Source organism: Nyctereutes procyonoides, unplaced genomic scaffold (genome assembly GCF_905146905.1).
Source record: "Nyctereutes procyonoides isolate TBG_1078 unplaced genomic scaffold, NYPRO_anot_genome, whole genome shotgun sequence".
Lineage (NCBI taxonomy): Eukaryota > Metazoa > Chordata > Mammalia > Carnivora > Canidae > Nyctereutes > Nyctereutes procyonoides.
Genome location: NW_026575121.1, coordinates 19,660,844 through 19,685,904, shown reverse-complemented (window position 1 = coordinate 19,685,904; position 25,061 = coordinate 19,660,844). Strand labels below are relative to the sequence as shown.

Sequence of the window (25,061 nt, the reverse complement as noted above, 5' to 3'; positions counted from 1 at the left end):
ATTTTGAGGTAGAGATATGCACTTTTGTGGCTGCAAGATGGCATATTTAATGGTATTCATATCCATGTAGAACTATTAAGTATTTCTCTGTTTAAATATTTATAATTAATTATTCTATACCAGCATGTATTCTATATGCTCTATACCAGCATATAAGTTTAGCTTTAGTTATTATATACAACTTTGAATTAAGTCTTTTAAATACACATCATATTTCAAACTCACCAGTGGTAGTAACAATAAATTATAAAGCATCTAACAACAACAAAAAATGACTTCAAAAAAGTCCTCTTATAGGTTTATTCCCATTGACCAAATCACTTTTCCAGGAAAATAATTTATTTAGCAATTAAAGACTACATTTCTGTGTGTCTACATTTGTTTGCACAAACAAAATAAAACAATTTGAGCATGCACATAAGAAATTTTCAGGCTTCATCTTGTTTATTGTCACTGGTATTTTTGTGCACCATAGGAAATTCATTATTAATGTTGCAATGCTTTAAGGAAAGAGATGGGTCTCTGTTGTACCCAAACTTTATTAAAGTGGTGCTGAACATACATTAAATAGTAGGAATATTGACATTTCTCAAAGATGGCCCACAATAAGACATATTTACTTGTTTCAGAAAAAATATAAAAGGGAACCAAAAGGATAAATATTACACATGTAATATTTATTATTTCATGTACAAAAATATATAGCTTTCACCACAATACTGAGATTGTAAGGGCACATTAAACTTTAGATTCTATCCACAAAAGTTGGATATAAGACATCATACCCGTTATTAAGGCATTACAAATCATATATTGATGACAGGAACCCTATTACTTTTTACAGTAAATTAAAGTGTTTGAAACCAAAAGACATAAACTTATAAAAGATTTATTGAGTGTGCAATAGACAATTCAATTCAGTCCAAAATGTTTTAATGGGTACTGTGTGTTTGCTTTCTTTGCTTTTCTTTCCAGAGGCAATCATTTCACAAGGACAATCTCAAGGTTTGAAGACATTTTGCTTTCTGACTGTATTGAATGGAAATTTTCTTTGTTTAGTTTATATGTACGTACGTGTAGAAAGAAGATTATGATAAAGTAGCAATGCTTACTTATTCACACATTATCATTACACCACTGGGGAAACTAGTTTCGTTAAAAAATGTTTTAGAATGTATCTGCCAACAAAAGAATAAGCTATTATCGGTTGTTTTTCTGTGCATGTCACCTTTGCTTAAAAACCTTGATTGTGCTAGGATTCTAATTCATTGATTTGTTTCAACAGTTTCAGTTGTGGGTATGACTGACCAGTTTTATCAAAGCCGTTTCCTTTCTAGTCAATCAGGGACAAGGAGTAAAAAGTGATACTTATGTATATACATTTTTTTGCCCCAATGATTAGGAAGATAGACATTAAATTATCATTTTACAAAGCTTCTCTCTTTTCAGGCAATTGTAGGATATTATCCACTTAGTTGTTGTGTTTTGTTGTTTTTTTCTTCTGTGAATATTTTGTGACATTTCACTTAAAGTGGGTTTTGAAGCACTAGGCTTACTTTAGAAATAGTCATCAAAACTTGTCATGTATAAAATTATAAGGTGCAGAAAAAAGTATATTTAGAGTGTACAGAATTTAATCATTTGAAGGAAAGAACATCTTTTGGTTGACTTTATGAACTCATTACAACTAGGAAATCTCCAGGGTATCAGGATGTTGAGTGATAAAAATGTAATATTCACTACATTGCCTAAGGCTTTTCCTAATTTTTGGTCAAGTAACTTAAAAGTCATGATTCAGTACAAACTAAAATTACTTATTTAAACCAAATTACATAGGTAAGGATTTAGAAGTTCCTTGTTAACTATATTTTTATTGTATTATTTCAACATTTGAGAGGATTTTACTCCTATAGATGATTATTACCTATTAGAATAATGAGCATAATTTTCAAAAGATACTCATAAGAATATTGGGATTATGTGACTTTAGGCTTTTAAACTATATTTGCTTAATACACACACATACACACAAATGCACACATACACAGATAATCACAGGAATATTTTTTAATGTAAAAAATCATGCTCCAAACTGTTTCAACCAGGTCATCAAGAAGATATTTTTAAAAAATGAAACCAGGTCTGACCTCTGGGGAATATCACTGATTCAGGCTAATTCCAGATCTGTCATCACCATCTGTTTAACATTATCCTCCAATCAGTTGGGGGTTACTAAGATAAGAATTTGCTTAATATCCTTATCTTCTTAATTCTTCAGAATTTTCTAGTGATGTAATCAAAACCCTTCTTGAAGTCAATACAAATTTGAATGATTACTACCTGTAATTTTATCTTCAAATTAAAATTTTAGGCTAATTTCTCCTTCACAAAGCCTGTTGATTATAACACAAATTCTTGTCATTGAATTTGATTACAAATGAATAAAATGAAATACCGTATTATTTTTTGAAAGCTGTAAGTTGGACATTCTAGTTTCTAGTTTCCTTTTGTCAATGTTCTGTTTTGTTCTTAAATTAAATATATAGGTTACACAAAATATTTAACCTATAAATATCTTTCATATTTTAAGGTACACATAACAAGTTTATTTTTATTTAAAGAGGTATTTAAAATCTTCAAGTCCTGGGGATTTATCTTTCTAAATTGCCATTATGAGTACTGTTTGTTGTTAAAGTCCTAACTTAGAGTTTACTCTTCCCTCACTCCTTTATAAAGCTATATACCTTCAAATCCTTCTGACACAATCTCTATGCAATTTGATCTTTTTTATCTGGCATTTCTCATAGTCTAGTCTGTGTTAATACTTTGTTCACTCTACATAACTGAAAATCTTCTCATGAAAAATAGAATACAAGGAAAGATTTTCATACTTTGTTGTCAGATTTTATGTTAAAAGATGATTCAAAGTTTAATTTTGATAAAATCTGCACTGTTAAAAAGTAGAAAATTAACTTTTGATTTGTAGTATGTTTTAAAGCTTGAGTTTTCCATAAAAGGCCAGTGAAAAGTAATTGTGTCCTAAATGGGTATACAGAAGGTATAAAAACTCATTAAAAAAAAAGAAAAAAATTGAAAGATCTAAGAACTCATTATATCCTTTTACTGTTTTCCATTTAAACATTTTAATACTGAAACATCTTCTTTGATTATCATAAGAATGTTATATGTTATATTTCATAGTGATAAAGTGAAAATTATTCTGTTCAGTTTGGGAAGATTATTAATCTTAAATGACAGGCTATCTATTCTATAGCTATGATTTATTCTGCTACCTATAAGAATTATCCATAAATTTCTGACTATATATGCATTTCTATAGACTGACATAAACTTGACTTATATAACAATTTACAATGAGAAGAGCCAAGATTTTAAAAGATCACTAGGGGATGTCCACAGTGATGTATGACAAAAATCTAACAAACAATAATCTCCATAAACTCTGTGCTCTGCTTTAGAAATTAAAGTTAATATTTCTGAAATGGATACTTCTAAAACTTTTGAGACTCTATACTATATAAAAATATTAAATATTATTTCTTACTAATTGGATTTAGAAGGCAAAGATTAGATGTGGTGTTGATGCAAGTTAGAGGCAGCAAATTTTATGTTTTTCTTTTTCTGAGAAAATATACTTGAGAAACAACAAAAAAGGGCTACTATAAACAGATCTACTGTGAATAGGAAAAAAATAAAAATGTAACCACAGTAAAAACAAGCAAACAAAATATTAGATTTCTTTTTTGTTTTTATTAAGAAATTATTGTAAACCAAGTATTATTCTAAATAATTATTAATTCTCACAACCCTATAAAGTTGTATTCTTATCCCACTTATTCAAATGAAAAGAGGAGTTGTAAAGAAATCAAGTAACTTAAAAAAAAAGAAATCAAGTAACTTAAACAATGAACATACTCTGAGTGATATCATGTAAGTCACAGAATAATACTTAGCATCGAGGTAATCTGCATACAGAAACTGCTCTCTTAATTAATCAGTATTTTCGACTTCATTTTTTAGAAAAACATGGCAAACATAAAATTAATTTTGTAACAAAACTTTAATAATGTTAGTAAAATGCAACAGAATTTTAATTATACAATATTGTTTTCAATTCTTTACTTCTTTTTCCTGTATTATGTCATTCAGCAACTTCATTAAATAGGTGTTGTATTTTCTTCTTTTCCCAGCTAAGTAAGAAAAGGCACAGCAGATTATATCTCACATAGTCAGGAGTATGTCATGTAGAAACATTTCTTTCCCTTGGTAGGAATGTTGCCAGAGATTCAATGTGTCAGTTAAGCAAATTCTGGCTATCTGAAAATGGTAGTTATAGTAGATATATTTCCTTTGAATTAGGGGGTGATGACCCCTTTCCTTCTGAGAAAAAAATTTACGTTCTTATTGTCTAGTCAGTGAGGTTGGTCTAGTGGTTGGAAATTCTAAATGCAGTCCTTTCTCCTAGATACAGTTGATTGCTCCAAGAATAGGCATGTCACTCACATGAAAATGATCAGATTTCGGGGATCCCTGGGTAGCTCAGCCGTTTAGCGCCGCCTTCAGCCCAGGGTGTGATGCTGGAGGCCCAGGATGGAGTCCCGTGTCTGGCTCCCTGAATGGAGCCTGCTTCTCCCTCTGCCTGTGTCTCTACCTCTCTCTGTGTGTGTCGTTCATGAATAAATAAATAAAATCTTAAAAAAAGAGAAAACGATCAAATTTCATCCATAATATTCACCCAAATTGGAACTAGATAAAAAAGACAAATTTTTAGATGTGAGCATTGAGAAATGTTGGCCACCAAATCACCTTCTATGTGTAGAAGAATGAAGAATAGGAAGAGAGGCTGGAACAGATATGCAGAATGAAGGTGAAACAGGAAACAAAGTCTTCATGTTATTTTTCTCTCTGGTTTCTAAGGCTCAGATACATTATAGTAGTCTCCATGGGTATCTGAGACTTCCAGAAGTTTTCTCTTTTGATTCAGTTACTTACTGAGAGGTGTTTTCACAGCAAATGAAGGATTATACTAAATGCAATCATCATCTGAGACTGTCTGAATACCAAAGTGGCATTGGGTTGGCCTTAGGTTTTAGCACCTCTCATCTCCATCAGTTGACAAAGACACCCTAAATAACAAAGATTTAATATGATGGTTTAATGTAGAAAATTGATGTCTTCTTTTTTTAAATTGTATTTATCTATTCAGAGAGAGAGAGAGAGAGAGAGAGAGAGAGAGAGAGACAGGCAAAGGGAGAAGCAGGTTCCATGCAGGGAGCCCGACTCGGGACTCGATCCGGGGATCTCCAGGATCACGCCCTGGACCAAAGGCAGCGCTAAACCACAGAGCCACCCGGGCTGCTCTCTCTCTCTCTCTCTCTCTCTTTTTTATCTATTCATAAAAACAGAGAGTTGATGTCTTCTTAATATTATTTATACTGTGCATAAAGATAGCTTCAGAAAAACTGTTGTTTTAATTTATCTGGAACCCTCAATGTAAGTAATGCTTTCTATGAAAAGTCTACTTTAAGACATGTTCCTAAGATTCCAACCTCTCATACATGCTGACAGACTGGTCTCTCAAACAAGAATTTCTAAATCACCTTCGGCCAAAGAATATTAACTAGAAATGGGAATCTGAAAAAAGCAAGTAGAGATGATTACCTGAGCTCATTCAGGTGTGATGTTCACTGTATGAAATATTTGACTAATATCTGTTTTTAGCAAAAACTAATTGGGAGGCTTAGTCATATTGAAAAAAAAAGATAACTCACAAAAGAACTTGAATTTTAAGAAAAAAAAAAAGACTGCTAATTTATTTCTGGCAATGCTTAAGTATCCTAAATAAATATGTCATCTGCTACTGAGCCCACATACTTAAAGAGAGAAATTAACCTAAGTTTAAAAGAAAAAAAGAATAAAAAATATTTGAAAAGACTTGCTTTCTTTTTTTAAACTGAAATATAATTGACATATATTACTTTCAGGTGTATAATGTAACATGCAACATAATAATTTGATATTTGTATACATTGTGAAATGTTCACTACAATAAGTTTAGTCAGCTTCCATCACTGTATATAGTTACAAATTTTTTGATGAGAACTTTTGATACCTACTTTCTTAGTACCTTGAAAATATACAATACAGTATCATTAACCAGTACCCTTGCTGTACATTGCATCCCTATGATTTATTCATTTTATAAATGTAAATTTGTACCTTTTGATCACCATCGATTTCACTCATGCTTCTAACCGCCCCGCCTTCCCTCTGACAACCACAAATCTGTCCTCTGTATCCATATGCTTGTGTTTGTTTGAGATGCCACATACAAGTGAGATCAGATGGGATACATCAAATATATATATATATATATATATATATATATACCTGCTTTCTTGAAGGGGAAGGACCTCATTTAAACCTGGATACCCTGAAGAAAAAAGGTACAGACATTCAGAGTAGTTGGTGAGTGCAGTTGGATGATTGGGAGGTAAGAGTTTCTTTACCAAGCAATAACCAAAGCAGAATTCATTGTTTCCAAGGCTGTTGCAAACCAAAAATAGGGCAGTATTGTTTTGTTGAAAAAACGGAGAGAAACTGATAGCAAGGCTACATGAACAGAAGGGCAATCACTCTGGGTTAGATACGATACTGAGGAAAATTTGCAGGCAAAACAGGTTGTTCTTCTGACAGCTAGTCAGAGAAATTGTTCTATACTTTGCCAAGCTTACAGTTTGTTTATGTCTTACCTCATTATAGAAACAATTTGAGATAAAATGTTAAGACTGATAGGGTTGCTCAGGAACTAATCCCTAAATATTCCCATTAGAATTTCTTAGCTCTATAATAAACCCCTTATATCATTAAAAATGGATCAAAAACATGTGTAGTTCTGTTTCTTACATCCCTTACTGAAGCTTGCAGTACATATAGGCAAAATAATTGTTCAAATTAGTAATAAGGTAACATCTAAGTGATGAGTTTAGGAGTAACAGGAAATGCTCACTCTCAGAATTTATCTTCCAGTTAGTCTGATATTGATGTAGGAATGAGTTTGGGGCAAATGGGGCTAGGCAGGGAAAGATAAGGGAAAGGCCCAGACTCAGGCTTCCAGAAATCTGTGGGTTCTCATAAACCCCAAGGACACTGAAAGGCCGAGAGTCAGGCTCCTACCTATCCCAAGAAAATAGAGATGACAGTAAAAACAAAGAAAAATAATAAACATGGCTTCCTAGCTCCAAAATGTTAGGGAGTATCTCCCTTTAATGGCAACTAAGTAATCAGAGAAACTCACCAGGCCACAAAGAAATATGTCATTAAGGTGTTATCAATAGTCCCTACTCAAACCAAGACTGCACGAGAAGCTCAAGGCCATGGGCTACCTGGCTAGGTTCTCAATAAAAGACTGACACTGAAAGCTCTCAGTGGCAACCCTGTTGGGACCCCTCTCACTTCTGAGAACTTTCTCTGTATCTCTGTTTAATGCACTTCTATTGCTTTGCTCACCCTCTGTTGTCCATATATACATTCTTTGACTCTGTGAGATAAGAACCTAGCTCTCTTGTATCAATATTAAATACCAAAATTTCAAAAAAATATAAGAAATTCATCCTCTTGATTTGCATTAATTTAGCATTCAGGTTTTCCTTGTGTATAAAATGGATAAAGTTGGAAATCTTACCATATTAAGCCTCTTTCACCAGGTATTGTTATTACATATTCTTGCCCAACAATATGGTTCTGAAAGATTTTGAGACAGATGCACACTTAAAGAATGGACATGAGAAGTGGGGACAAAGTACAATACTGGAATAGAAAATGAAGAAAACTATTTATATGGGAAACATTTTTCTCTCTACGCTTCTGTGACACTACATTCTTTTCTTCATCAACTTTCTTTTCTATACCCTCCTTTTTGTCAGTTTCTTGACTTCAACTATTACTCTCAATAATAAATGTTTCCAAAGCATTGTCTATGTTTTTGACCTTTCTGTTGATCCATAGTCCTTCATTCCCTCTGCTTCCTAGACCTATTAACATACACACATGCACACACACACACAGACACACACACATTTTATCTCTGGATATATCATTTTTCTCTCAAACCTAAACATTCTATGTCAAAAATTTTACTTTTATGGGCCACAATAACTAAAATATTGAATCTTCTGTCTTCCTTGTCAAAACAATATTACCAAATATTCCTTTTTTAAAAAAATTATTTATTTATTCATAAGAATACACGGAGAGGAGAGAGAAAGAGAGGCAGAGACACAGGCAGAAGGAGAAGCAGGCTCCATGCAGGGAGCCCGACATGGGACTCGATCCCGGGTCTCCAGGGTCAGGCCGTGGGCTGACGGTGGCGCTAAACCGCTGAGCCATACGGGCTGCCCCCAAATATTTCTACTAATACTTCCTCTTAGCTCTTTCAATCTCTGCCATCTAGCAGAGACAGCCAGAGCCACTGGCAGGGGGCTCCAATATGAGTGGTATGACCTGGCTTTAAATCTCAGCAATACCATAGGTAAGCCATAGGAGTTGTAAGATTCCTAAGTGGTTAATACTATTCCATACATTAAATTCCAAAACGATATTTGACCTGAATACATTGACAAATGAATGATTTAACTTCCTTTTCCCTTATTATTATTTTTTCTTTATTTTAATGGCATGATAATCCTTGCATGTCTGATTTTTCTTGAAACAAATGCTATAGAAAGAATTGGGTATTACCATTTCAAATTCAGCATTCTGACAATAATTTTAAGGTAACAGTAGCAGGATAGCAGGGATCGGTGAGATTGTAGAGCAAAATGGACTCTACTATACTGTTGTTCAAGGTGCAAATGTGTATTATCATTTTGGAGAACATTTTATAGTATCAGTTTACAGCACAGTGAACTCCCCCTAGTGAAACTCTCAAATCACATAAGTTCACTGTATTAGGGTTCGCCAGGGAAACAGAACCATCAGATGGAGTTAAAAGGAGGGAGAGATTTCTTTCTTTCTTTCTTTCTTTCTTTCTTTCTTTCTTTCTTTCTTTCTTTCTTTCTTTTTTTTCTCTTAAGGAATTTGCTTATGTGATTGTAAGGGCTGGCAAACCCTAAATCCACAGTGCAAGCCAGCAGGCTGGAAGTTCATTATGAGTTGGCATTGCAGTCTTATCTCCAAAATCTGTAGGTCAGGCCAGCATGCTGGAAACTCATTCTGTGTTACAGTCTTGAGACAGAATAGTTTCAAGAAATGGGAGTCTTTTAAGATCTTCAACTGATTGGATAAGGCCCACTCACATTATAAAAAGTAATCTTTTTAAACTAGAGTCAACTGTAAACAGTTAGCCTTCCCAGTAACATCTGGACTAATGTTTGACCAAATAACTGGGCACCAGAATTTAGCTAAGCTGACATATAAAAATTAACTGCTATAAACTAAGTTTTTAGCATGTTAAATATTTCATCCCAAAATTAACTGAATTGCGATCATTTGGGGTTTTACTTTTTTTTATCATTTTGAGTTTTAATAGTTTGCCAAGATATCAAACATCATATAAAATAAACCTAACAGAATGTCCCTATTAATAAAAATTAAATCATAATCTTCTTTCAACTATTAAAAGCAATGTATGGTTTAAAGGATTAAAGAATTAAGGTAGTTTCCAGTATAAATTTATAAACTATATATATATATCTATATAAACTATATCTTATAACTATATATCTTAACTATATAAGATATATATAACTATATATCTTAAACTATATATCTTATAAACTATATATTATATCTATGGGGAATCTGTTTGAGGTAGCTTAACAGACATTTATTTTGTTCTCAGGGTAAATCTTTATTCTTAGCAATTTCCTATATGCTGTACATTTTTTTAAAACTACAATCTACCTTTCATTATTAATTGGTTTCTTGTTACATAGCCACAAAACACCAAAGATAGTTCTATAGAAGTGGATTACACTCTTGATGTGAGCTGACAAATGCTGATTGCAGTGTGATAATATTAATGTTCTGGCCAAATTCACAAAGGCTAATTCTTTGAACCTACCAAATGATGCAAACTAAATGTCAATTATTTTTTTCTTCTAAATTTATCTTGCATGTCTCATTTGTGGACTAGAAGTCCTTTTCAAATGCAAGGTCAAAATAGCCCCAGTACTAATATTGATCTAAAATGTGTTGATATTTAATTAACAAAAGGAATCTGGGGGGAATATAGCAGAGCCACTACTGAGAACAGAAAAGAATATGCACATATGGACAGACTTATTTTAGATTAATTTTAATAAAAATAACTGATAAATATCCACTCTCTTGGGCTATAGACAAATTCCTGATTTGCCTCAATTCCAGATTACTAGTTACAATTTCACTTTCACAGTTTAAAAAATAAAACTAACAATATTGTGGTAGAGTTAATGATTGCTCTTCCATTTTATTTTTGTATGGAGGTAGCTAACATTGAAAATTTAAAAAAATAATAATTTAGCTATTGTGAATAATTTAGATCCTTTTCTAACACTCATCCCATGTGAGAGTAAGCCTTGATATAAAAGAATATGATTGTATATCGGTGGAGATAGTTTTTACAATTGTCATGACTCACTGTTTTCTAGTAAATGCAGAAATAATTCTGAGGTTAATCTTCCATATCAAAATAAAATGAGCAGCCACCTGCTCAATGGCTTCTCACTGCTTCAAATGGGCTGACGAGCCAGAAGAGCAGCTGGAGAAGGAAATGCCTTATGATGCCAGTGGTTTGTTTACCTAATTCCACTTCAACTCCTTTTACTTTATTTTTCAAACAGTATTTATGGTTTTCATCTGATTATAAAACTCTAATGTGCTTCTGTTGAGAACATGCAGAAAATTTGTTACTTCTGTTTCCAACATGTAGAAATTTAGTAATAAATTTTCTAATATTTCAGCATATATACATTTTAGATTTTAAAAATTGGAATAACATCATATATACAATTTCCCACTCAATATATTTAATAAAATATCATGACTAATGTAGGATTTTAGAATATTTTTGAAATATGCTTTACTAATGTTGTAATATTATGTCTTTATCAGTATGACAATTTATTCAATCTATGACTTTAAAATTTAGGTGTTACTAGATAATTTACAGGGCATTTTTAAATGAGCCCACATAGATATCCATATTACTGCATACTTCTGAATATTATATAAGAATTTAAATTATAGGTGAGGTTTTTGTATGAAGATTTTTGAAAAATTCAAAGGCTAACAATGCACATTGTCAATATGCCCCCTAGAAATTTTAATCAACTTATACACTCTGCAACACTGGATGAAACCATCCATTCAAGTGTATGATTGTTAACACTAAATTAGCTACTAGCTTCTGCCTTTTCCAAGTTAACAAGTAGAAAATCATCTCTTATTGTTAATATTTGCCTGTGACTTCTTGTGTTATAATATTATTATTTTTGTTTTTGTTATTCCTGTTTCATCAGTTGGAAATTGTCTGCTCTTTTCCTTTGCCACTTTTTTTTTTTTTTGGAGAAGTGTATCAGACCACTAAAACCAGACAAATTTTAAAACTCTTTATAGATTGAGAACATCTTCTCTTTTCTGTCATATATGTTCTAAATCTTAGTTCTGAAGTCAGAATAAATTTTCAATACTATATATGTTAGTTTTGATGTCAAACTATTTCACATTTTGATAATTTAAACCAATGATTCCTCTATTTGACCCATGGTATTTTATTTTATTTTATTTTATTTTATTTTATTTTATTTTATTTTATTTTATTTTATTTTATTTTATTTTAGATAGCATTACAAATATATATATATATATATGATATATATATCTTTTTTTACATTTGAATATTTCAATGCACTTACATTTAGATTTTTTAAAATTAGGATCATAGCATATATGCATATATATTTTTTCTAGCCAATTAATTTTGTTTAGTAAAAGACGGTGATCAGGGCGCCTAGGTGGCTCAGTTGGTTGAGCAGCTGAGTTTCAGTTCAAGTCATAATGTCATAGGTTGTGAGATCAAGCCCTGAGTCAAGATCAAGTCCCAGTCATCAGGCTCCCGCTCAGCTCAGTGGAGAGCCTGCTTCTCTCACTCTGTCCTTCCGCCTGCTTGTGTGTGCTCTCTTGGGCTCTCTCAAATAAATACATCTTTTGAGAAAAAGATTGTGACTAATTTATGACATTAATATTTTTTAAAATTTATTTATTTATGAGAGACAGAGAGAGATGGAGAGAGAGAGAGAGGCAGAGACACGGGATGTGGGACTCCAACCCCGGACTCCAGGATCACACCCTGAGCTGAAGGCAGACGCTCAACTGCTGAACTACACAGGTGTCCCTATAACATTAATATTTTGTAAATTAATTTTCCCCCATCTTCTTCTTTTTTTCTTTTCTTAAAGATTTTATTTATTTATTCATGAGAGACACAGAGAGGCAGAGACATAGGCAGAGGTCAGAAGCAGGCTCCTCAGGGAGAGCCTGATATGGGACTCAATTCCAGGACCCCAGGATCATGACCTGAGCCAAAGGCAGATGCTCAACCACTGAGCCACCCAGGTGCCCCTCTCTTTTTTTCTTATAACCCACTTCCTCCTTCCTTGATATTTGGTTTTGTTTTTGAGTTCAGTATATTTTTCTCCAGTAAATCAAACAGTTTTTAAGGATGTATTTTACTTTTCATTTTATCTAGAACATATTTATAAAATACAAAAGCAAGACCATGGAATGCTTTACTTATGTGTGTGTGCATGTAGTGGGTACAGACACTGGAGTGCTAGTGCTGGAAATCTGGTATGCTTATTAGTATTCAACACTAGTGTTTCTCTAATATCTCATTATGACGTCAACAAGGAAAGAGTTTCTGAGGAACACTGTTCTGTGGAAAACAGCAAGAAAATGTAAATGTTAATTTTAGACAAATTAGTGCAAAAATTATTCATTGTTTATAAAAAGAAGAAGCACATCATGCCAGTCCTCTATTCTCCAAACCACAGAATATAATTTACATCTCTTCTAACATCAGAATATAGGAAACTATAGGTCAGAAGAGTCAAGAAAATCATCAGTAATCCAAGTACTGCATTTCTTAAGGTAGAGATTACAGGAAATAAAACCAGTACATGTATATTGTGCTCACAACTAACCTGAAAGATCACACAATGTAGAAGTAAAACATCTCTGGCTTTGGTAGACTTTTGTTTTCTGTTGTCAGCACAGCCATTTATCAGCTCTCTGATATTAGACAACAGTGTTGAACGCTGATCCTCTGTAGTACAGATTCAAGGTATCAATATTGTGTTAGAGTTAGCCATAATATAGACTTATAACATCTGACATATCATTTGGCTCATAGCAGGTGAATAAATAATTGGGCTAATTACTGTTTCTTGGTATTCTTATATACAGTTATAAGCTTTCCTCTCATGATCAATTTCCACACATTTAAAAATTCTTGAGGGTGTAACTCCTCTAGTTATTGTAAGTTGAATTTCATGAACTTAATCATTAAAATTTCACTTTTACAACAGAATAAGCACTATACCTAAAAAACAAGTTTATTTTTAATATGGTGAACATAGTATTTGTTACAATAATGACCAAAATGTAGTAATTTAAGTGCAAACAATCAAAAAGGTTTTACAGAAAAATATGGAGAGAGGAATAAATAAATATTTTGGTGAACTGAATTTCTATGCCCATGCATGTGAATATAGTTTGTATTATATAATTCCACCAATTTTGCAGCTTGAAATGTGTATTTATTTATTTAAAGATTTTGTTTATTTATTCATGAGAGATACACAGAGAGAGGCAGAGACATAGGCAGAGAGAGAAGCAGGCTCCCCACAGGGAGCCCGATGCAGGACTCCATCCCCCCCAACTCCAGGACCATGACCTGAGCTGAAGGCAGATGCTCAACCACTGAGCTACCCAGGTGTCCCTCAAATGTGTATTTAAAAATTTTATTGAATCAGAGGCTGGAAATAATAATTTTCACTTTCCATTTAGAAAAAAATGATTATCTTTATTTTCTGATCATATATATTCATGCTGATATATTAATAAAAGCTATTTATAAAATATATATTAAAGAGAAAAGGGTAATATCAAATTTTAATTATTATCATTTAAAAGTTTTAATTATCATCATTAAAAAGTTTTCATTATTATTTCATTATCATTATTATCATTTAAAAGTTTCTCTGGCATGGGTATTCATTAAAATGGTCTTTATAAATCATCTCTCTAATTACGTGAATCAAAATACTGATCAAATGTCCTTTCCCAAACTTTGACAATTCACTGAAACAAAACCAATTCATATGATTATATTTAGTATGTTCAAATACTTTCAAGTTTTATTTGCAATATTTTTCTGCTTTGAACAGTCATCTATGACTCTGAAAACATGAAGACATTGGCCTAGAACAGTTAGAACTTTTCAGGCTGTAGGTGCAGACCAAATATGTTTGTCCTTGTTGAAATAAACTTCCAGACCCAAGGTGGAGCCTCTCCTCTCCTGTCCCTGGAAAGTCAGCAAACTGAATTTTCATGTTCCTGTAAAAGCTGCTTGACCAAGGACTTGGTCAGGCAATTCCCCCAAAAGCTAAGCTAACTTCGGGCTGTATACACATCGCCTTGGTCCTTGATCTTTTTAAAGGTCAGAAACACAAGCCCCCAGCCAATCAGGTGCTGTTCCCGCCCACCGTTTCCGCTTCCGCTTCCAGGGTATAAAAGAGCGCCGGAAACCCCCTCAGGCTTCTACTGCGCTAACGGTGAGGTGCGGGCTTCGTTCCGTCCTTGCGCTGTTTAACCCTGACTGAAGGGCCTCAAACTTGTCACTAAATAGTTTTAGTTTTGAGATGTTGCCGCTCTTGCAAGGAGACGGAACCCCAGACAGCCGCTGGAAATTCCACGGCGGCCCTCCTCCAGGCAACGCTCGACCTCCTGGCCGTTCGGGTTGCTGCTTCCTCCGGCTCGCTGACACCGGTAAGCTTTTCTGAGGCGCGGCTCCTCTTGTTTTGTGTCCCGAGCTCTTCGAGTTTTGTTGCTTTTCAGCCTTCCGGGTGCAAAATTGCGGTGTGAGGATCGCAATTTTTCAGGGAGGCCTCGTGGGGCGCCCACAGCGTTTGGGTTTGTGGATGAGCTCGGGTACGTGGTAAGCGTCTCCGGGAGGACCTTACCTGCCCAGGCAGCTGGAAAGCTTAACCGTCTGGTTGAAGTAGAGAGGATTATTTCCACAGGGCAAAATAATGATCTGAAGACAGCTGTGGAGGGACTCAAAGAAGCCTTGAGGTAAGTCCACTGTATAGACCACTGAGGAACTTGGGAAAATAAATAAAAAAAAAAAATTTTTTTTTTTTTGGACGGTTTTGACGAATGGCATATCAAAGTGTCAGTGGGCACAAGTCATACTATGAAAAGCCATTAGGGCACCCACCACTGTGAAGAAATCTTGTGACAGGAGTAATCTATTGTCAGTGGACATCTCAGAAGCCAAGTTGCAAAATTGGTGGACAGGCATCAGGGACTTAAAAGCTGTTAGATTACCCACCACCTAACTTTAAGACTCCTTGTGCTAGGATAAGTTGGTCATGGAATGTATTAGATTGACACTAGGTCACTGGCCAACCTCAAGAAAATTTCTGTTATAAAATTTCTTGTTATAAAGATACACTGTGAAACACCCAGTGTTTCTCACCCAGCAGTGCACCCCTTTTTAGGTATTCGTTTAGCTCTGAGACACTCAAAATTTAGCTACATAAATGAGATCCACCAGTTTCAAGAATAGGGCATGTCATCTTCCAGCATACCTGCTTATTTTATCTCTAAAAACGGTGGTTTTGGTAGCTCTGGATATTCTTTTTTAAAAAAGGCAAAATTTTGCTAAGACAATGTAGCATACAGTGGCCACTATGAGAAATGTTCCAATTAAATACAAGTTCATTGAAAAAGTGTACTTGAAAGCAAGGCCCCCGAAATCAAACAGAATGGGATACCTAATTTTAATTGGCAGGCAGAAGGCTTTAAAAGTTTTCAAGATTCTAAAATAGCTTAGTTGAAAAATTCATTGCAAAAGCCTAATGAAGAATTAAAGATACAAGAGGCACCTAAAACAAAATACTGTATAAGGCTGTTGAGACCCCTGCTACACCACTTTACTGTTTTTTTTTTTTTAACCTGAGTACAGTCTACTGATCCTCTATCTGAATTACCTTTCTACTCTGAAGAGACTTGGAAGAGTGTACCCAGATGTCTACCAACTCTTGGCCTTATAGTTGTAGTAGCTCCAAGACCAGAAACCTAAAACAAATAGCTGAGGGTTCCTCTTTTTATCCTCCTAGGAGTCTATCATCAAAACACTGGCCCACACATTGATGAGACAGTGGGGAAAAAACTGAAACACTGGGGAAAAAAGATTATCCTCACAGGTTGTATCAAAGCCTTTCCCACTACCTGGAATAGCCCATATCTTCCCTCACAGGAGGGCCACCATATGGGCTCTCCCAGGGTTGACAGGACTCCAGCGGATTCTCTGGTAAGCCGGTACCAGTTATTCCTTTCATTAGCCAAGGGGAAACTCAAAGGAAAATTAATGGAAAACCTTGCCAAATTTTTGTAGATATCAGAGCTACACTGTCTATTTTAAACCCCACTCTCCAGGGAGCCTGCAGATTGGATTCTGGGAGAACTGGCAAAAACCATTGAAGAATTCTTACCATAGAATTTTTTTTTTTTTTTTTTTTTTTTAACCAGAGTTCTCTTTCTGGAATCTCTGTAGGGCTTGGTTGATTTCAAGTGCAGATGGCAGCGTTAACAAAGCTAAACAAAACTGAAAAGGGAAGATAGAATTCTAAGACTCCTGTACAACCATAGCTGCTGTTTAGGTCTATTCTTCTTTTCATAGTTGTGATTATACAAAAGGAACCAAGTTATATTCAGCTTTTTAGCATAGCATCATAAAACAAACAAAAAACCATCCACTTCCAGATTCCCTTTCCAGTGTTTTTACTCAGAATTTATATTCACATACCAGCAGGATAGATTTTTTTTTTTTGGCATCTTTTAACATCCTCCTCATGACTCTGATATGTCTCTGTTATTAACTTAAATCATTATATGGGCTTGTAGAAATCCTACTAATCCTCCAAGTCTTGGCTCACATTTTACATTTTAAACAGAGCCTCTGAAATACCAACCAATAGGAAGCAATCTTTCTTTATTCTAAATAACAGGATTAGTATGCTTTCCAAACTGTACTGACTCTCATTTCTCAGGCACAGGTTCTTGGTCTGATTCTGGAAGAATGTTTTACATGTTGGATATTCTCAGTATGTCTCTCCTTGTGTCATTCCCTTAATATACTGAAATTCAGAGTGAAAGATCTACACTATGTAAGTCTTCCATGTATACATTTATGTACACGTTCACATACAGAAACATTTGCATACCACATCAATGTCTTAAGTATCATATGTAAGAACAGATGATCACAGATTATAAACTACTTGACACAACTAAAATCCACATCTACAGTATTTTTATCGAAAAGAACAAGATTTTAGAAGAATTGATTTTATTTTGTAATAACCACCCACTACTATTAGTAATCTGGCAAACTGAAGCATCATTATTAATATTATTCATCATACTCAGATAATTTATTAAGATGGGTGATCCTAGTGTCAGAGTTAAAGTAACATTTGGGAATTGTTTTTATTCTTTATTGTTTTTTTATGCTTTTGAGAATGAGGCTTTATAAACTGAAGCTTTTGTGGAATTTCATTCATCCTACATAAATTTTATCAACCTGATACTTGTAGAAAATATTTTGCCCTCCAAAATCATTTTGTTACCCTGAAATGGTTACCTTAAAATAAGTATAGGATAATTTGTGTTATTTTTCATAATCAGTCTGCATTGTAAATTTCCTGAGTATATAGGTTTTACCTTACCTGTAACAACAACTATAGGATTTTTTTTATGGTTGCCTTATTGTTTTGAATTACCTGTATGGAGAGTTGTTATAAGCAGAAAGTAAGAGATATCAAGTGTATGTGTTGGAGTATCTATACTACTTCATGTAATCCATATACAGGGAATTTCCATAGGGAAACAAGTTACAATGATTACATATGACATTCTTAAAATGCCTGCTCCCTTTCTTTTTTTGATAAGGATATGAGACTTTTACAGTAAAAAAGAAAGGAAAGGTGAATAAATAAAGGTAAAAACATCTAGCAGTATAGAATGTTGTTATGCACTGAAAGAACTGAGTAAGTAGCTGTTGCCAGTTTATAACTTTTTTCACATTAAACGAATAACTCTGGATTGAGGCTAAAAATGATAATATAAAAACTTTCGAGAAAAATAGATGTTGCCAGGATTTTATAGCTAAAGGTGCAACATAAATCTTGGAGGATCCATTGTGATCCAAAGTGGTTACTGCAAGACAGCATTAATAGTGCATGTCTTAAAATAAAACTGGACAAGAGCAGAGCACTTTAAAATGACTTTGGAAAGAGAAATATCCTTATATGAATTGAAGTCAAATATCCTTATATGAATTGAAGAAATATCCTTAAATGAATTGAAGCCTCTATAGTAGGGCTGTTTATTATTATGGCTTATATTCTTTATAACACAGGACAGTGATTAACATAGTAACTATATTTTTAATTATTGGCATTCTATTATCTCAGTAACATGATAGTTACTAATGAGAATCTAAGGTCACAGGAAAAAAACAGTGAGAGATCTGAAAGCCACTTACCCATGTGTTACTCATATCTACTGTATAGTAACTGATCTATAATTACTTGGTGAATGATGAAGTTAAGCGTTGGAGAACCTTACAAACCACTGAATGCTTCATTTATTTTTGAATTTCATATAGTTGCCATACAATTAGTATTTACGAAGAATAATTCTCGATTCTCACACCATGACATCCCCCTCATTTCAGTCAATGTCATGATCATCGTATCCATAAATCAGGTCCCAAATCAATCAACCAACCATCAAAATAAACAACCAAAGTCATTCTTCATTACTTTCTCTTATCTCTCTCAACCAATACTATGTTTACCTGAAAATATACTCCAAAGCCCTCATCTCTCTCTACATCCACTATCACCACCCTTGAGAAAGTGCTATAATTTTTTTCCTGGACAATCTTAAAAAACCTCCGAAACTGATCTTTCACTTGGAGTTTCATCCTCTCTACTCTAAATTGTAAGGAATGTGACTTAATATTTATTAAATAATAAATAAATTGGGCCATTGACTCCCCTGCTTAAAAATTTCTGTAGTTTCCCATTAGCCTTTGAATACAGGTCCCTCTAATCTCAGTTTTCAAGATCCTACATGAAGTGCCTTCTGCCTCCCTCTCCAATCTCCGGTATTACTTTTTTTTATATCTCCCTGCCCTCTAGTAACAAGCTTTTTTTTTTTTTTTTTAATTACATGCAGTGTTTATTCTACTTCATGATCTTTGTACAAGTTTCTACCTCTGGGTGAACTGCTCTTCCCCCCCGACACTCACATGGTTGACTAGCTCTTTTTATTCAGGTCTTACTTCAGAAGTCTGTTTTGTGAAGCCTTCTCTGACCATACCCTCTGAGGCAGGCCACAGATACTCTCTACCATAGTGCCTGAAATTATTTTATTTATGAGATGTAACACTCAGATACTCTCATATCTGTTTATTTATTGTCCAAAACCTTACTACATACAAAGTCCACAAGGCAGGTAAGACTTGTTTTACAACTTTGAAGAATGCCAAAACCTAGAAGGAAGTTGGAATGAAAAAGTGAGTTTAAAATTCTCATGCCAGGATAGAGATGGACAGGAATTATTAAAAATATCTCTAATAGAGATAATTCCATTTGAAAGCTGGTGTAATACTCTGACTCAATTTTTTTTTATGCTTGACTGATGATACCTTTCTAGTGTCAGCCTTCCTTCTTCCCCTCTTAGCTCACAACTAGGCAAACTGATAAGAAAGCTTGCCCCATTCCTTGCCTTTAAGAATCTGTGGGATGTTCAATTCATAGAACTCCTGCCTACTTAGGAACCCTTTCCCCACCCCCAGCCATAACCACTCATGTTTCCATTCTCTTAAGTCACTCCAGCCAATTTTGGGTTCCATTAGGTAATACCCCACTCTTCTCAGAAAGTCCCATCACGTGAGTGATAAATTTTTCATACCATCTTGGTGTGTATCAGTTATTAGTGTTGACATCTGAACTTATTAATTTGGAAGGGGTCTATACCACCTTTCATAATGACCACAAGAACTGATCTTTTGTTAATTGAGAATTTCAAAAATAAAAATTGGATCATATCAGTGTAAGACATTTTGCTTGAATAATATAGTATAATGTGGATATTTTAAAATTGTTTCTACTTTCATATGTAACTTCAGACAATATTGTTGATTCTTGCTAAAAAAAAATTGGGAGTATTTTTCAGTTAAATTGTGAAGCTCTTAGTTTGTATCAAGGCTGAGTGAATTAATATTGTTTTTGTAATCTTTTTTTTTTTTAAATTTTTATTTATACTTACAGAGGGAGAGAGAGAGGCAGAGACACAGGCAGAGGGAGAAGCAGGCTCCATACACCGGGAGCCCGATGTGGGATTCGATCCTGGGTCTCCAGGATCACGCCCTGGGCCAAAGGCAGGCGCCAAACCGCTGCGCCACCCAGGGATCCCTGTTTTTGTAATCTTAATGTGAAGTTATGATATATATTGCATTTATGGAATTAGAACCATATCTCTCCATAGTGTATTTACTTGATTGTTAAAATTAACATTTTTTGGTGACATGAATTTGTATTCATTATTAAACTGTGTAATCTAAACATTTGCTAAGATGTTAGCAGATCATTATTTTTTATAAACTAAAGTATAATTAGGAAGATGTCATATGAAAATAATATTCAGGAATTTATTGTGAGAAGATGGAAAGGTCAAGATGTGATATGAAACTTCTTTGTAATCACTTTGCTATAGTTACACCTGATGATTGTAGACTATATTACAATAACTGCAAGTCAGTAATACAACCATAAAATCAGAAATTAGTTGGTCATCTTTATATGTGGTTACTAAAAGACTTCAGGGTACATTTACAGGGATAAGCACAGAAGCTAGACTTTTAAAAGACTGGCTTAAATCCAGTTTGTGTTGATTAAAATTCATTATTGAAGTCGATAAAACAGCAGCATATACTTTAATCCATATGTTGACTTAAGAAAAAGAAAGTGTTGTTGCTGAGTCTTAGTTTCCATTTCTCTAGAAGGAAGAGAAGTGTACCTAATGCATCTGGATGGGCGTTATTGAGACAGTTGTGGGAGGGATGACTCTTCAGTTTGGAATGTGCTTAGCTATCACAAACTTCCATCAAGGCCAGCATTGACTGTGTGCTATAAACACAGTCTTGACACCATATATTTTGTATATCATGTAATTATGTACTAACACATTTTCTTTATTCTGATTGATGTCTCATTAAAAGACATTCATTTTTTTAAATTAATTGATCATTTAAGACATTTATTGAGAGCTATGTGTCAGGCACTATGCAATTTTATTGTTGTCATGCTTAAACATTTTGCTAACTTTTAAAGATTTATTTTAGATAGAGTGCATGCATGAGAGCAGGGGAAGGGGGAGAGGGAGAGAATATCCAGCAGATTCCCTACTGAACAGGGAGCCTGTCATGGGGTTTGATCTCACGACTCTGAGATCATGCCCTGAGCTGAAATTGAGAATCAGATGCTTTATTGACTGATCCAGCCCAGTGCCCCTGTGCTGCTAACTTTTAATAGATAAGTGTTCTGTTTCAGTGAGTACCTACGTGAAAATTGTATATAAACTTTCAGAATGCCCCACTTGCTTTTATTTATATTAATGGTTCCCTGGGGATCCCTGGATGGCTCAGCGGTTTGGCGCCTGCCTTTGGCCCTGGGCACGATCCTGGAGACCCGGGATCGGGTCCCGCGTTGGACTCCCGGCGTGGAACCTGCTTATCCCTCTGCCTGAATCTCTGCCTGCCTCTCTCTCTCTCTCTCTCTCTCTCTCTCTCATAAATAAATAAATAACTAACTAACTAAATAAATAAATAAATAACTTAAAACAAATTTTTAATAGTTCCCCAGCTGTAGTCTGGATATTTTTGCTAGACTTTTGACTTAAAAATTAACTTGAGATCCTGTTTAAAATTCAGATATCAAGTCCCCCACCAGAAATATAACATTTTGGGGTGAATCCGAGGAGTCAACATTTTCCTGCCAACTTTGCTAATGATTTCTTTAGAATGCAATATTTGAAAGTTAGAAGGTTGTCTTTAATTATATGGTGATCAAGGATAAGAATAGAAAGAGTATATTGCTCCATAATCTCTGAAAAGTCTCCATGTCAGTGTGCTAGGTAAATAATGAGATTCTTTTGTTTTACTAATCTATAATCCACATCTTTTATATTAATTGGTAATTCTGTGGAATTTTCTAAATTTACTTTGTAAATGGAATATTTTCCATGTGTTATCACTTAGAAAATTTCCTTGTTTAAGAAAAATGAACATGGGGACACCTGGGTGGCTCAGTGGTTGAGTATCTGCCTTTGGCTCAGGTCTGATCCTGGGGTCCTGGGATCAAGTCTTGTATTGGGCTCCCCACAAGGAGCCTGATTCTCCCTCTGCCTATGTCTCTGCCTCTCTCTGTGTCTCTCATGAATAATAAGTATAATCTTTAAAAAAAATGAACATGAAAAACTTCATGAAACGTTTGATATATACTGACAAAATTATTGTATTGATTTATTTATCAAGCCAAGACAGTAGATTATAGAGCTACATCAGGTAAATAAAATTTACAGTTTTTTTTTATTTCATAAAAAGCAATTGACTAATACCGGGCTTATTTGTATTCTTTTGATTCTTTTAATCTAGGAGAGATGGTTTAATGGAAACATGAAGTTTTGAAAAAAAAAACTATCATTAGGAATCAGGGCTAAAATTATTGGTAGATTAGAATTTTGACAAAATTATATTATGGAGTGTTGGACTTCATTTTTCTTAGAAAAATAGAAATATGTATGCATATTTATCTATCATCTCACCTATCTATTGGGAGAAATGTATTCTTATATTGCATGCTATTAAATGATGCTGGACTAATTCTTAAATGAAATCCACTAAAGCAAAGAGACCATGAGCCAGACAGGTTGGAAAATATCTTCACATACATCACTCAGCTAGCCATTGAAATGAAAAATCTTCCTCATGGCAGATGAACAGCCTGGAGGTTGTTCAGTTTGTCATAGTGGATAAAGGCTTTTTCTAGCACACCGCATTAATTTTTGCCAAGCAAGAGGGAAAAAAAAAGGATTAAATATTTCACACAAGCCAGAGTGCCATATATGTTTTAAAGTTTGAAGGAATTATATATTCACAGGATTGTTTTTGTCCTTCCCCTGATAATAGTTATATGATGTATTTAATGAGAGCATAATATTTACTAAAGTTTCAAGTAGACATTATGAAAAGGAATAGCTCATAGGAAAAGATATCAAGCATCATGTGGCAAACAGGGTGACATATTAGTTCCTTGTGATACATCAAGTGCAAATATTACTAAAAATACCAAGTTACAAAAGCTGCAAGGTCCATTCCCTATCCTTATTCTATTCCATAAAAGGAATTGTTCTCCAGGGGCATCTACTGAGAGCGTGTACAAAAGAAATGAGGTTAGTTTTATTAATTTACTTTCTTCACAACTGAATAGCCATAGCGTTATTCTTTCATTCCCCTTGGCGCTACTTTGTTCCTTTCTTTAATAACAGTAAATGTGAAAAATCAGGATTTGTTTTATTCAGCTTCATTTCACTGGGAGCGCTGTAGGGAGATGAGATTTGAAACTGTTCACCATAATGTATAGGATATGTGGATTCACTTTACTGATGATGCGATATCACTGTAAATGACTCACTTTGGGATATACGGCTTTATCAGAGCATTAAGTCTTGAACTCTTGACTCTCTTTGAGTGGCACCGGCAATTGCTTAGGAAGAATTGCTGAGATCTGTAAGTGGTATTCCTTTTCTCAACGTTCTGTTGTCAGTGCAAACAGAGCTTGTTGGCAAACACAGTGACAGCTAAAAAAAAAGGACATTTGGGATAAGCTTTCTATCATATAAATAAATGTAAGTTTTCCTACAGAAAAGCTAATTTACATGATAACAGGAATCCCCAGATGGAACTTTTCCATCTGGAGCACCATTCTTTCTATACAGGTACTGAGAATTAAATGATGAAATTGGTCAAGATATTTATTCATATGTCACTTATAGTGTAATATGGAGACAATGAACAAGGAAATCTGTGACACCTATATACATGTATATATAAATTTATATTATATATATTTAGTTGTGAAGGGAAGAACAAAGCAATAGCTAAGTGTTGAGAAATACTTCATGATTAGTGAGATTTTCTTGTGAAATAACATTTCAGTTGACCCTTGAAATTTAGAACAAGTCAGCCTTTCAGAATACAGAGAAAATATTTTTATGAAGAAGGCACAACATATGTAAAGACCCTGAATTTGGAAACCTGTTAACACAGAATTTAAGAAACATTAAGCAAAATATGAGAGTAAAAATTCACATCAGTGGGTTTTTTTCACCCATATCTCTTGAATATTTCCTAAAGTCTAGGCACTTTGATAGGCATGAAGTTGTATTAAATAACTGCCCAAACCTTATATTCATGGGGCTCCTAGCATAGGGAGGAATTGAGTAGACACAGCGGAAATAAAGGAGCAATTTGTGACTTATTAACATGAAAGAAAGTCCTTAAATTCTCTGTTCTTCAGTTTGCTCTACAATGAATGAAAAATTAATACTAGTGAATTTAACGATCCTGCAATCAGCATAAAGGCATGGACATTTTAAAACTTATTTGGGAAATTACTTCATGTTTTAATTTTTAATATGTC

General features: G+C 34.1%; 1 pseudogene; it reads left to right on the top strand.

Annotated features, from left to right (window-relative positions):
* Positions 1-14,885, top strand: part of LOC129516442 (CBY1-interacting BAR domain-containing protein 1-like) — a 51,507-nt pseudogene extending 36,622 nt beyond the window's left edge.
* The last annotated feature ends 10,176 nt before the right edge of the window (positions 14,886-25,061 follow it).